The sequence below is a fragment of the Zonotrichia leucophrys genome, chromosome 19, assembly GCF_028769735.1.
Source record: "Zonotrichia leucophrys gambelii isolate GWCS_2022_RI chromosome 19, RI_Zleu_2.0, whole genome shotgun sequence".
Classification (NCBI taxonomy): domain Eukaryota; kingdom Metazoa; phylum Chordata; class Aves; order Passeriformes; family Passerellidae; genus Zonotrichia; species Zonotrichia leucophrys.
Genome location: NC_088188.1, coordinates 6979411 through 6992950, shown reverse-complemented (window position 1 = coordinate 6992950; position 13540 = coordinate 6979411).

Below are 13540 nucleotides of genomic sequence, written 5' to 3'. Positions count from 1 at the left end.
AGGCTGGAGTGCTTTGCATGTGTAATTGTTTGGTTTGTAAGCAGTACCTGTAAAAATCCTCCATGAGACACTTCAGTGCTTTGAATCCCTGCTTTTTAAAGGGTAAATACATGTAGTGGTTCTAATTTTTTTTTCATTTTGTTTGGGTTTATTTGAAATTTTATGCTTTTTAAAATGTCTTGCATGGACTAATGCTGGACTTCTGCCTCCCAACCTATGGTGGTCACTGTAGGCTGTAACCAAAGGATCCGTTTGGTTCTAACATGAATCAATTCTCAATATTTTCTGCAGGGGCTTGGAAATTCCTGTTTCAGATTTTTTTGGAGGCCTGATTTTGAAATCAGGTTATGGGGGTGATTTCATGAGTGAAAGTAGTTCCGACACCACTTCTTGTGTGTAATATCTGGAACTTAGTGGCCAAAAATATCAGAATATTGTTATTGTGCTTAATGTTCAGTTTCCCAAAATCCTAAAAAATTAGGGTTTCTTTTAACTTCTGTTGTACAACACAGATGCTCTGAAAGGACAGAGAATTAAAAGGACATTTTCTGATTTTTTCAAATGTATTTTTCTCATTATCCTGAGCCTGTTGTGACCAGGGATGGATCTGAAGGATTTTAGTCCATGCAAGTGAATCTTCCCTCTCTCTACACTTTCCTCTTTCAGGTCAATAAAACCAAATGTTTTCTGTGTTCCTGGCAGGCTCCTGTGCTGCAGTGGCATTTTACAGATATTCCATTTACTCCCCAGAGCGCTGCACTGACTCCTGTGTCTGGCACGTGCTGCAGTAACACCCAGGAGCTCAGCAGTGTCACACCAGGCTCTGGGCTCCTGTACCAGCCAGGACTTTCTCACACTCTGCTTTTACATTTGGAGCTCAGATTATTTAATTTACATTAACCCTTCTTCTGCCAGCGCCCATCTCCCCTCACCAGGATAAACAATCTGCTTTAATGGTGTATTTTCTTTCTTGTCTACATATATCATATCTGGCTGACAGAAAACTTCACAATCTTTTGCTCCTTCAGAAATATACTTTATCTATCCAATAGTTTTTCCCTTTATGCCCATAATTAATTATTAACAAAATAAATACATTTTCAGCCTACACCTCACCCAGTTCAACATATCTCGTATAGTATTCAAATTAGAAACATATGATCCTGATAAACCAAACTGAAACATTTATAAAATATAATTCCCCAAGATTTAATCTGCTATCCAGGAAGGCAGGAGGGTCAAGAGTTGAATGACAGATGGTTGTTATTTATAGGTTTAGGTAATTATTGTGTTTGTAACACAAACAGTCCCTTTCTTGAACAGTCTGAAAATAAAAAGTGAAAAGAAAGCGATGTAAAGAAATAAGAATTCAGTTTCTGCTGGCAGTGCTCAAATTCAGCCATTCCTGCCCTAAACACATCCTGGCTTCTCTCTGGAGGTGACTTCAGCCACCTTTCCATGTGGGAATAAATCCAAAACAAAGTTTTCATCCTCTGCTACAAACCACACGAGGCAGAAGTACCAGATTTAAAACAGCATTAAAAAACAAGCTTGGTTCCAAAACTCAGAACTTCCCAAGGTTTCGATTCACCACTGGAAAAGTTGGACACAAATCTTTCAAGAATTGGTGAGACATGGGGTTTTTTCAGCATTTTCAGCAACACTTTTCTTGGTTTGTTGTTTAACTCCCCCTGTTTGTTTTTTTCCTTTCAGGTAATGAAAACACTTCCAGCTTTCTTTATAATTATGGAGCAGAAGGATTGGATTGAGCTGCACCCGAGATGAGAAAATCGACTTTTTTTTTTTTTTTTCCTTTGGGAAGGGAAAAAAATCTTCCTTTTTCCAACCTTCCTTTCTCCCAGCACCAATGGATCCATGGACTTACCTGGGTTTCTGGATTTCCTTGGCTCCTTGTGTGCTGCTGGCTGGTAAATACCAACAGGAGCTGCCGAGGAACAGGATGGAGGTGCTGACCTTCCCTTCCCTGCAGTTCTTCAAAGTCAGCCCCAGGGACTCCACATTAAATAGAGGAGCCGGGCAGGAGAGCTCTGCTCCCCCTTCTGTTTGGCTTTCACGGCTGAGTTCTGAAAAGCTGCTCAGAGGTTTCCTCTTACCTTTCTACTGAAGCACAACGGCGTGGTGCTGCTCCAGGACAGGATTAGGTCATTCAAAGAGCCCAGAGAGAGAGAGAGAGAGTGGAGCTCAGAGGCTCCAAAGGCTGGAAAGATCTGATCTTACATCAGGTGAGAGAAGGCAGCTGGCTGGGCAAGCCAATAATTATGATATCAGCTCTTGTTGGCCTCAGGCAGTCCTGCATTTAATAAGAATACAAATATGACTAAGCTGCATTTTTTTTTTTTGCCTTGTTCTCTTGGTGATTCCTCAGAGAAGTCGGGCAGGTACGGAGCTCTAACTGTCTGGAAAGAGAGAGCTCCCTCTCCACCTCTCTGTTTTCCTTTTGATTTAAAACACCCATCTGTTACCCTGTTTTGCAAACCCATTATCCACCTGTGGTTATTAAAAACACTCTTTCCTGGCATGGAGCTTGCCAGAGGATCCCAAAGCCTCCAGCTCCCAGAATTAGGTGCCTTCCTTGCATTTGTTGAGCCTGAACTCTCAGCATGGAAAGAACACGTTGGAATGTCAAAACATCTTGCGCTGTTTAAAGCATCAGGGGAACACTAGAAAACCAGGGCACCCAACATTTTATTCCTTCCCAAAACCAGAGGAACAGCTTAGTGTGGGCCTGATTTTGTACATGTATTTATGAGGAGAGGTGTTTTTGTGCGCAGATCTCAGGAACTGAAATGTGCATTTGCAGGAATGTGTGTTTGCTGCCCTTGCCTGGCTTTGTGCGCCCTCTCCAATCCCCTGCTCACACCTACTGTAATAACACTCACCTACCTCATAGGGTGTTGTGGGGATTAATTAATGTTTGTAAAGTGCTTTGAAGATGAAAAGCCCTGAATGAGTGCTAAATATAATTATCATCATTCCACAAAACAGTAGAAACATCTCCATGGCCCCCAGGTCATTGTATAGGTACACCCATGTTTATCTGCCACGATTATGGTCAGATACTGAACCAGGTATTGAAACTTTGATAAAAATTCCCTCTCTGCTCTGGAGGATGTATTTAAATTCATGTTAAGCTCATGTTGTTTGTGAAGTTTTTTTTGTGATGCCTGTTGAGAATATTTTACACTGATCTGTGATAGAAAAGCTCTGCCAGGGCACCCACATGCCACAAAAAGAGGTGGAGGAAAATCCATGTTTTCACCTATCATGAATTCCTATCATGAATTTGCCAGTTTGATTTTATTAAATCTATCAGAGACTTCTGAGACTAGAAATGAAGACTTTGTCAATTTATCTGCTGGATCTTCCAGCAATATGGAGTGTTGGTGGATGTGCTCTTTCCTGTCTGGAAGATGCCAAAGATAGCGCTGGGTAATGACTTGTCTTTTCCAAGGACTTCCACGTTTGATGTTCCTCAGAGCTGTGTGTCTGAATCTGCCAGGGAAGGCTCTGAGATGGCTGGGATGGCACCCCTCATCTCCTCTTCATTATCCCCAAATTCTGCACCACCTTTAATCTCCAGCTCTCTCTGTGATGGCTGGGACAGACAAACCTGAGGTGGTTTCTGTGTGGGGACAGCCCAGAAACAAAGCCTGGCCTGGGTGCAGATGCTGGTCCCTAAAATTGCTGTTTTTACATCACCCTGGTGTGTGTGTTCTCCCCAGCTGGAGTCACATTTGGTTGGTTACAGCTCCTGGTCCCTAAATTTGCTGGTTTTACATCACCCTGGTGGTGCTCACCCTCCCTCCAGCTGGAGCCACAGGTTGGTTGCAGTGCAGAGATAAGAGCCTGAATGAAAGTGAAATGACTGGAGAGCATTATCTCTTCATTCCTGGGATGAGCATCAGGAGGAAATACCTAGAGGAAAGCAGAGTGTCAGAATTTGCTGCACATTTTCCTGTCACCCACTTTTGTGAGTGTGAGGAGCTCAGCCCAGCACTGCTTCCTGGGGTCTCTCTTTTCCAGTTTTGTGGCATTTAAAATCACTATTTTTTTTCCCTTACAGGGTTTTGTTTAAAGCAGTTTTTTCCTCAGGAGATGAAGTCAAACAACAGGAGAGATCAAGATGTTTAAATCAGAACAACCTTGGTTTTGTCAGATCCAGACTAGACTACTGCAATGTGATAAACTTTATATCTCTCCTTGGTCTGGGCTTTTATGGAAAGACTGAGCTGTTGATTTGCTGTACAGGCAGCTCTGCTAAACTGCTTAATTCTGTTCCCTCATCTGATATTTAATTTTAGGGGGGAAAAATTAAAATTACAGCTATTAAAGTTGTAAAGTAAATATTCAAAAAGCAAGTCAGTGGAACCCATTCACTGTGTCTGCAGCCTGAAGTAACAATGTCAGGTGGAAATGGTTCCTATCCACTTCCAGCAGAGCTCCTTGTTTTCCAGAAGTTTCCCCTGGACTGGTGCTTTCTGCTTTCCAAAGGAAGAGGAAAAGCTGAGCTCAAAGCTGTGCATGACACCCTGTGTGCAACTCAGAGCGTTTGATCAATTTTAACATTAAATATTCCTCAATTCCTTGACATGGAAAAGCACTGCTGACCTCATTATAAACCCCTCCTGCTATTTATAATTGACAAGAACAGTCTTGTTGATCTGGAAATTTGTCAGCCAGTAGTTCTCCCTATGAACTTCACTTTTTTCCCAGCCAAAGCATAAATTAATCCCTTTGATTCAATATTCCTGCTTAATTTAGCAGAGGGATAATTGCTTATTTTTAATACATTGTTTATATTTTATTATGCAGTGATGGCAGCAGTATTTGTTATCATAAATAGCTTTGTAGGCTCACAATTTTTGTGTCCTAACATTTGGATGATAAGCTTAGAAAATGATTTAGGACGTAATCTAACCAGCTATTCTGCCACCATTAAATAGGAAAAGTGGCCCAGCATCTCTCCCTTGGGATCACCTGAGGGAAGACACACCTGGGTGTAACTTTACTCGTCTGCTGGGCTGCCTTTAAATAGTAGTTAGGACTTGCTTTTTATCTTCTGAGATATCCCTAGGGAATACACACCTTGGTTTAACCTACATACACCCCAGTCCATTTCTGCCCCTCAGAAGTAATCACAAGTGCATTTATCTGGCAGTTTGATGTGTGGAGAAAAACACATTGGTTAAACTGAGCTTGCAGTGTCAGCATCCCAAATATTTCACCAAATCAGAGAATGCTTTGGGCTGGAAGGGACCTTGAAGACCATTTGTTCCACCCCTTGCCATGAGCAGGGACACCTTCCACTAACTTGTTCCCACCTGGACTTGAACAATTCCAAGGATTTAATAAAGTTTAGTTCTCATTCCTTCTTCTTTTGGCAAAATTTATCTTTTTCCTGTTATTGTTATAGAGGAGCTGTGAGCTGGAGCAGTGAAGGATAAAATTCACCAGGGAGATCTGAATTACAGCCTCCAAATCTGGCACGCCCAGAAGATGCTCTTTTGTTGCCATTTGCAGAACTTTCAGCTTGCTAATTGTTCAATCTTAAATTAAAATACAAAGGACCATCATTACACACAGAAATATCATTTCCTGACCAGTGATTTAGTGCTGCCCACAGAGCACAGCATGGGGAGCAGTGTGGCAGCCACTGCAAGGTGTTATTTGGTTATTTTGGAAATGAGGCTGAGCTCAAGGTGCTGTTAGCCTTGACTCTGTGCCTTTCTGCTCTAGGTGAAATTCAGGAAGGTGATCCTGACACGTGTGCCAGGCATTGTGTCACCAGCACTGGGCTTTGCTTTGCATTTTTGACAAGACTGCTCTTGGTGAGCAGCTTTCAGTGCAGAAGGGAGATCATTAATTAAACAGAGACAGAGATTGGGTTAATAATTGGGAGTAATAATCTCTGATTGGCCTCACAGGTTTATTTTGTCCTGTGATGAGTTATTTGGTCCCTCCATATTCAGAGCAGGACCCTGCATTGTTCCAGGGCAGCTGGAGCTGGATCCTTCTCCTGTCCTCAGGGAGGAATTCCTGTTCCTCCTTGCAGCTGATCACTGTAGAAACACAGAATTTCAGACCTCAGATAACAGATGATAAACCTCCTTCTCTCCTCACAGAGCACAGCTAGTGAGGAGCTGGCAGCATTCTGCCAACTTTCCCCTTTTTTTGTTGACGCTGCGCTTCAGAAAAAAATCCTTTTGTGATTTTTTTCCCCCATTTTTATTTTTTTTCTTTTGAGGTTAACAGAAAGGGAGCAGGCTTTCCTAGCCTGCAGCTGCTGGATGAGTGGTAGCTTGGCAGGCTGTCTGTGTTTGTTTGCTCTGATGGTGGCTCCTGCATTTCTGGCTGTTCCCAACATCACAGAGCGAGGCTGTTGGGGCAGTTCTGGTGACACGGCAAGGAAAGGGGAGATCCTGCCTTCCACCAGCTCCCAGAGCTTGGGAATGGGATGGATGTCAAAGCCAGGGGTGTAGGGGAATGTGGCCAAAGTCACAAGGCAATGATGGAATCCCAGCAGTGCTGCTGATATTGGAGGGGCTGACCCACAGCAGGACCTTGTGAAGGTCAGAGCACAGAGATTCAGAGCAGAATCCTGGTTTTAAGGCCCTGAGGGACTTGTGGGAGTTTCAAGAACGTGTGTGGATCTCCAAGGGAGACCTTTGAACCACATGAGTCTTCCCAACCCACTCCTGTCACACTCCTGACTCCGAATATGTCATGCAGGTTTGGCCACTTAGTGTCCAGGCATGAGCAGGGCAATGATCACTCATCCATGACTTCATTCTGTTGTTTCTAAGGCTTGCTGCCTGCTCTTTTTATTTTCCATTTATTTTAGGCTGAGTGGTGATTTCAGAGGTGTTGAACAACCCACACCTTCCCCCAGTAATGCCCAACTTTTTGTTCTTGGATTTTGGTTTTTTTTTTCTGTTCCTCCTTGCTGATGCTCTGTGGTGAACACACAGCATCATTTCTGGAGCTGTGGCAGGGCTCAGAAGCAGAATTAGTTTGTGAATAAGATGTTGCTTGGTGGTTCAGATGGAAATGTTTGCAATTCACTGCACTTCACAGCCCAAGGTGAAACACTGTGCTCTGACACTGCTCCTCTACAGCAGCAGAAGAATTTGTTTGAATTGCTGGAGTGTCTCTCCACATCCTCAGCTTGCAGAGCCTCCTAAATCCCTTCCAAAAAAATTATCAATTCAGGAATATTGCTCTGGATTTTGCCTTGCTCCACATATTTTCTGTAGAAATCAGGGAATCCTTCAGCTAGAGATAAAACCCTAAACCCTCTTGGCACCACAACCTTTAACCAAGTTTCTCTCCAGTTAGTGACATGATTGGTTCTAAACAGGATGATTAATATTTAGCCAGCTAGAAGACAGCTAACAGTGTTTTACCCCTGCCAGAGGCTTAGGCTAGCACATGATTATCTTCTTATAACTGGCTTGGCAGAAACGTGTGTGTGTGTGTTGGTTTGGTGTTTCTTTTCTTTTCTTTTCTTTTTTTTTTTTTTCTTTTTAGCCCCTTAACCACGTCTAATAACCAGAACAACTGGTCTGTCTTCTTTCCTTCTTGGAGTGTGTGCTTGGATGTTCCTGAGTGCTCCATGAGCAGCCAGTGCCAACACATGCACACCCTTTTTGTGTTTCTCCACTTCCATAGAATCTGGGGGAATGTTCTTCCCCAAAGATTTCCAAATAATCAATGGGAGAAATACAGATGCATCAGCAGGACTGGGTTGTGTTGCAGAAAAACTGGTTTAGGAGCACAACTCAGATTTAGCTCTCCAATCACAGAGCCCCAGGATGGTTTGGGTTGGAAGGGACCTCAAGGATCATCCCATTCCAAGCCTTACCCAAACATTAACCGGGCTGAAATGTGAATTTCTTGGGAGCTTCTGAAGAGAACACAGTGATACCTGCAGGGCTGACAGGGGAAGCTGACAGGGGTGTGATATCACAAGGTGATATCACAATTCAAACAAGGTGTTGCCTCAAATCCTACCAGCCATGACTGAATTTGAAACAGAGAGGAGAACAGGGAAGAGCTGAGCTGGGACAATGGAAAGCAGGGACACGCTTGGGTTTTCCTGACCAATTCTAATGCAAACACAGCCTGGGATGAATGATTTGAGCCAGACTAGAGCAGAGCCTGGGTTTAGGGAAATAAGCAGCATGTTCAGCAGGAAGGTTGTGGAGTTATAGCTGTGTGTGCTCAGGCTTTGAGCTTCTCTGTTCAGGACTTTGGAGCCATCAGGTCAATAATCAGAATTCCCAAGTTCTCCCCATCAGGTCCAAACCATTTTCCCACCTTTCTTGGACCACCTTCATCTTCACTCCCAATAATGGAAAACACAAAAACTCTGTGCTTCCTCAGCCACTGAAATCATCCCAGAGGTATTATCTTAAAAATGAGAAAATGATTCAATGAAAGAAGGAGTGAATCACGTAAATACCCAGAGAGCTGTACCTCAGCAATGTCCCTCCCTTCTGAGTACAAAGCAAAGAACAAAAGCAGGCTGCTGCCTGGCATGGGCCCCTCCTAGATGACTTACTGGGACTGTGAAATCATCAGAAGCCTCAGAAAGAAGTGCTTAGGCAGCGTTTATAACTTGATTTTCCTCTCTTCAGTCCTCTGTGAGCGTGGACCTGCTCAGTGTTTAGTCCACAAAATGGGTGAGGAAGGCAAATATTTAATACTCATTGAATTTTGGATGCCTTTTACATTTTAGAGGCTGACAATTGGTTTTTTAGAGCTAAAAAGGGGCATAGACATTATGAGGTCATGTAAATATGAAACCACATTTTTATTGCTGAGGATGATTTTTAAACACACTCTTAGAAAACAGGCAATGTGAAATCTTGTCTGTTATAATGGGAGGTAAAAATCCTCAGCAGGCCATTAATTCCTCCCTGGCAGCCAAACCAAGATTGCTTCAGCACTTAGAGGAGCTTCAGTTAGAATGAAATATTGATCTCAGATTGCCAGACTTAAAATTAAGTGTGTGAGATACAAGAGTCAGAGTAATCCACTCTAGAAGGTATTCAGTGCAGAGCATGCTGTGAAAGATCCTAATTATTTCATGAAAAATCAGTGTACAAAAGATGAAAAGAGGATAAAAAGGAAGTAATTGCAACCCTGAGGTTTCCATTCTAAATTCAGTTTAAAATGTTTCAGCTTAAAACAATAGTTTTGAGTTCATGTGATTCTCCATGCAGCTCCTTAGGAAGAACAGGATCAGTTCTCCCTCATTGTCAGCCCTCTGTAAATCCTGAGTTTTTAATGGTTTATTCAGTGAAATGGGAACAATCTGCAGCTACTCCACACTGCTGAAATGCCTTTGTCAGTGGTTTTTTTCCCTTTCTCGTTGCCCTCCTCAGTTGTTTTTCTGCACTGTGAGCTTTTCACTCTGGCTCTTGTGACATCAGTGGCAAATGTCTGTGAGGAATTGCCCCGGGCCAGTGTGACTTTCAAAGGATAAGACAATTTGTTCCCTTGCCAATGAACAGTTTATTACATTTCTAATTATTGTTATTAGTCTGGCAGGTGGTGCCATGCATGATATTTTTACAACTGCCAAAGATGCAGGTACTTCTTTCATGATGAAAAAATAACCTGGGTGAGATTGAAAGGAAAACCAGGTGCTCTGCTGTTGTATGGGCTGGATAATTCTCTGCACTCATGTGGCGTACTGGTTATTTTCAAATCTTAAGTTGAAACATCCTGACTCCTGAAAGATTTTGTTGTGAGACCAATTGTAATTAAAGTGTGTTAGCAGCCTAGGTTAGATATGGAGATTTCTCTCCCTCCCTCCCTCTCAAGTTCTTTCCTCTAATCTTTATTACTCTGCTTGTTGTGCAAATTAAAGACTCATCATATTTATAAACTCAGAGTTCACGTTAATCACTGCCTAAGAATATTAAATACCCCTTTCCCAATGAAGATCTGGGTTCCTGAGCACAGAGATTTGACTTTCTCTGCTCTGTGGGGTTGCATGCAGTCAGATTAAAGACATAAAAATGATATAAATACTCTGTGCTGGTGCAATACCTTAATATCCCTCTGGAGCAGCCCAGTCCAGTTCCACCCACTGCTACCTGTGCAGAGCAGTTTATAAAACTCTGAGCAACCTGATCCAGTGAAAGGTGTCCCTGCCCATGGCAGGGTGTTGGGATGTGATGGTTTTTAATGGTTTTGGCCTCAAACACTCCATTATTCCATGATAAATTGTGTTATTTTGTGTTATTCGTGCCTTTTGCACTCTTCTGATATTGTGTGGCAACATACACTTTCTTAAAGCAGTTTCACCCTGTTTATCCAGTAAATCCTGGGTGATTTCATGTTACACTGAAGAGAAGAAGTGAAATCAAAAGCAACAGAGAAATAAAACTGATTTATTCACTGATGGTTTCAACAGCCAAGCTGACAATAATTAGAAGGGCCAAAGTCCAGCTTGAACTTAACCTGACCACTGCTGTAAAAGGCAATAAAACTGTTCCTATAAATATATCAGCAACAGAGGAAGAGCAGAGGAGATTCTCCCTCCTTTACTGCCTGTAGAGGGAGGCCCAGTGGCAGCAGATGAGGAGGAAGCTGGATCCATCCAAGGATGGAACTGGATCCATCCAAGGACACTGAGGATCCAGCTGGAAATGCTCCCTGAGCCCCTTTCCATCCTTCCCCAGCAGCTCAGGCCGACTGGAGCTCGCTGGAGGTCAGCAAATGTGACACCCACCTCCAAATAACCACATCTGAATGGGAATCCAGGGCACTGCAGAGCTGCCTTGGTGCCAGGGCAGGCCGTGGGCAGCCCCTCAGGGATGGCACGGATGGGACAGGAGGTGATGGAGCAGAGCTGGCACAGATCCACCAGAGGCAGGCCCGGCATATATCATATATATAAATATATAATATAATATAATATAATATAATATAATATAATATAATATAATATAATATAATATAATATAATATAATATAATATAATATAATATAAACATATTTTATTTTTTTTATTATTTTATTATATATATTATATTAAAACTATACTAAAAGAATAGAAGAAAGGATTTCATCAGAAGGCTGGCTAAGAATAGAATAGAAAAGAATGATAACAAAGGTTTGTGGCTCGGGCTCTCTGTCCGAGCCAGCTGGGCTGTGATTGGCCATTAATTAGAAACAACCACACGAGACCAATCACAGATGCACCTGTTGCATTCCACAGCAGCAGATAATCAATGTTTACATTTTGTTCCTGAGGCCTCTCAGCTTCTCAGGAGGAAAAACCCTAAGAAATGATTTTTCATAAAAAATGTCTGCAACATATCAGCACTGCAGCAGGAGCTGCCTTGTTGTTACTCACGTCTGCTGTCTCAACAAGCACAAAGCAGCTCTCTCTGTCGTTCTTATGACAAAAATTAATTTATTCTGGTGAAAAAAATTAATTTATTCTTTTCATATATATCCCTCTTTTTCTTCTCCATTTGCCCAGGAATATCAAACAATCCTATTCAGTAAAACCAGACACACAAATTTGCAGTAATTAATGCAAATGGATTTTACTGAATTGTACTTTGAGGAGTTAAAGAGGTGGGACACTCTTCAGCTCTGTCCCCAACCCTGATGTTTTATTGTGACAGGACAAGTTTCCTTAATTTTTACCTCATAAAAAATGGCAGCACCAGAAAATTAGGAATGTCCCGTAAGAAAAACAAATCCATAGAATAATTCAGTGCAAAATCGAGTGGTTTTGTGTTTCTGTGACTTGCAGGAGCCGCAGCTGTGCTGTGCTGGGTTCAGGGTTTGGCTGCACCCGCCGGGGCTCCAGCAAAGAGCAGATCCTGCTGGAGCAGGGAGCATGGGCATGTTCGGGAGTCACTCCCTGCAGGGGCTGTTCAGCAGGTACAGGAGGCCAACAGTGGCACCGAGTCAAGATAGAGGCTGCAGAGATATTACAGAGCTGGCTGCACCTGGCGTAGAGGAAAATAAAGCTGTCGGTGCCCTCCCCTTTCCCCATCACTTGTCTCGTATTTCGGAGATACAGGTGTGTGGTTACTGTGTAAACACAGCAAAGATTTTTCTTCTAGGCTAATAAGCTGCATGTTTTGGTTTGGGGTTTGTTGTTTCTCTTTTTTTTTTTTTTTTTTCTCTCTTAGAGTATCTGTGCCAAATTACAAAAGCTGACAGTGTGAACTCCTGCACTTCCACACCCGCTGTGCTCACTTTGGTTTCTGAGCCAGGATTCAGTCACAGCCTGCCCCTCTGGCAGCCCTGAATTTATTTCACAAATTTATTTTTGTCTTACCTCAAATTAACAGATAATGCATGAGCATGAAATTGGTGCTTGTTTTTACTGCCCCATCCACCAATCTGTTGTGACTGTCCAGGTACCTCTGGCTGTGATCATTGATTTTTGCCAATAATTGTGTGGGGGGTGAAAACTGCCCTATCTGCGCCCTAAAAGTCCTCAGAACTAACCCTGCTGATGTTGCTCTCTGCCACAGAGTGATAAAAACATAACACTGAAGGAATCACAAAGGTTATTTTGGGTTATTTCCACGGAATCTTGCGGGACTGCTCTTTCTCCTGTGCCAGCTGCAGCTCTCAGTGCCACAAGAGCATTTGCTGAGGTGTGGGGAGAGAGAACAGCAAAATCCCAGGTGTGAGGAGGCTGCCCCTGTCCAGCTGCGTTATTTGGGATGCACACAGGTGATTGATGAGTGCAGCTTTCATGTAGCAGCAATGACATTGCCAGAGGAAAGAGCAAGGAGGGGAACTCAGGCTCCCTTGGGGTGACAGAGCAGAGAAAGAGGATCCTTTTTCAGCTTTCTGGCAAGTCTCATCAGGAGAGTCCTGGAGCAAAAAAAAGGGAAATGTGGCTTTCCTTTTGCAGTCACTGAATGCCCCAAAATAACCAGCACCCACTGAAATCCTCCCAAGAGAAAACTGGGAATGCTGGTGCAGCTGACTGGAACACTCTGCACACACCCTGCTGGTCTCACATTGTGCAATTCCATAGAAATGCGCTTTATTTTCATGGGCAACCCTGACCACTTCTCCCTGTGCTGATGGAAAGGAGCAAGGGTCATCAGAATTACTGTAATTGGGCTTCAGAATTGGGAAATTAATGAAATTCCCTTCCAAAGAATGGATAGTCGTAGATGGGGAAAACTTGGAATTGCTCTACTCCTCATGGACTGGACAGGGATCAAGGGCAGTGAGGAAATTCCTGAAATTTTTCCATTTTATTCCTGGAGAATGAAATTTCTGGATTCCATTCCTGAAAGGGATCAAGGGAAGTGAGGAAATACCTGAAATTTTTCCATTTAATTTCTGGAAAATGAAACTTCTGGATTTCATTCTTGAAATCTAGATGATTTCAGGTCCTGAAATCATCTGAATGGTATAAACTGGGAGCAGAGTAAGTTTCTGATGGTCTAACTAATGCTAGTTAATATTTCAGGTGCAGTGGCACCTGAAGGTGGTTGTGATTCATTGTTAGATCACAAATACC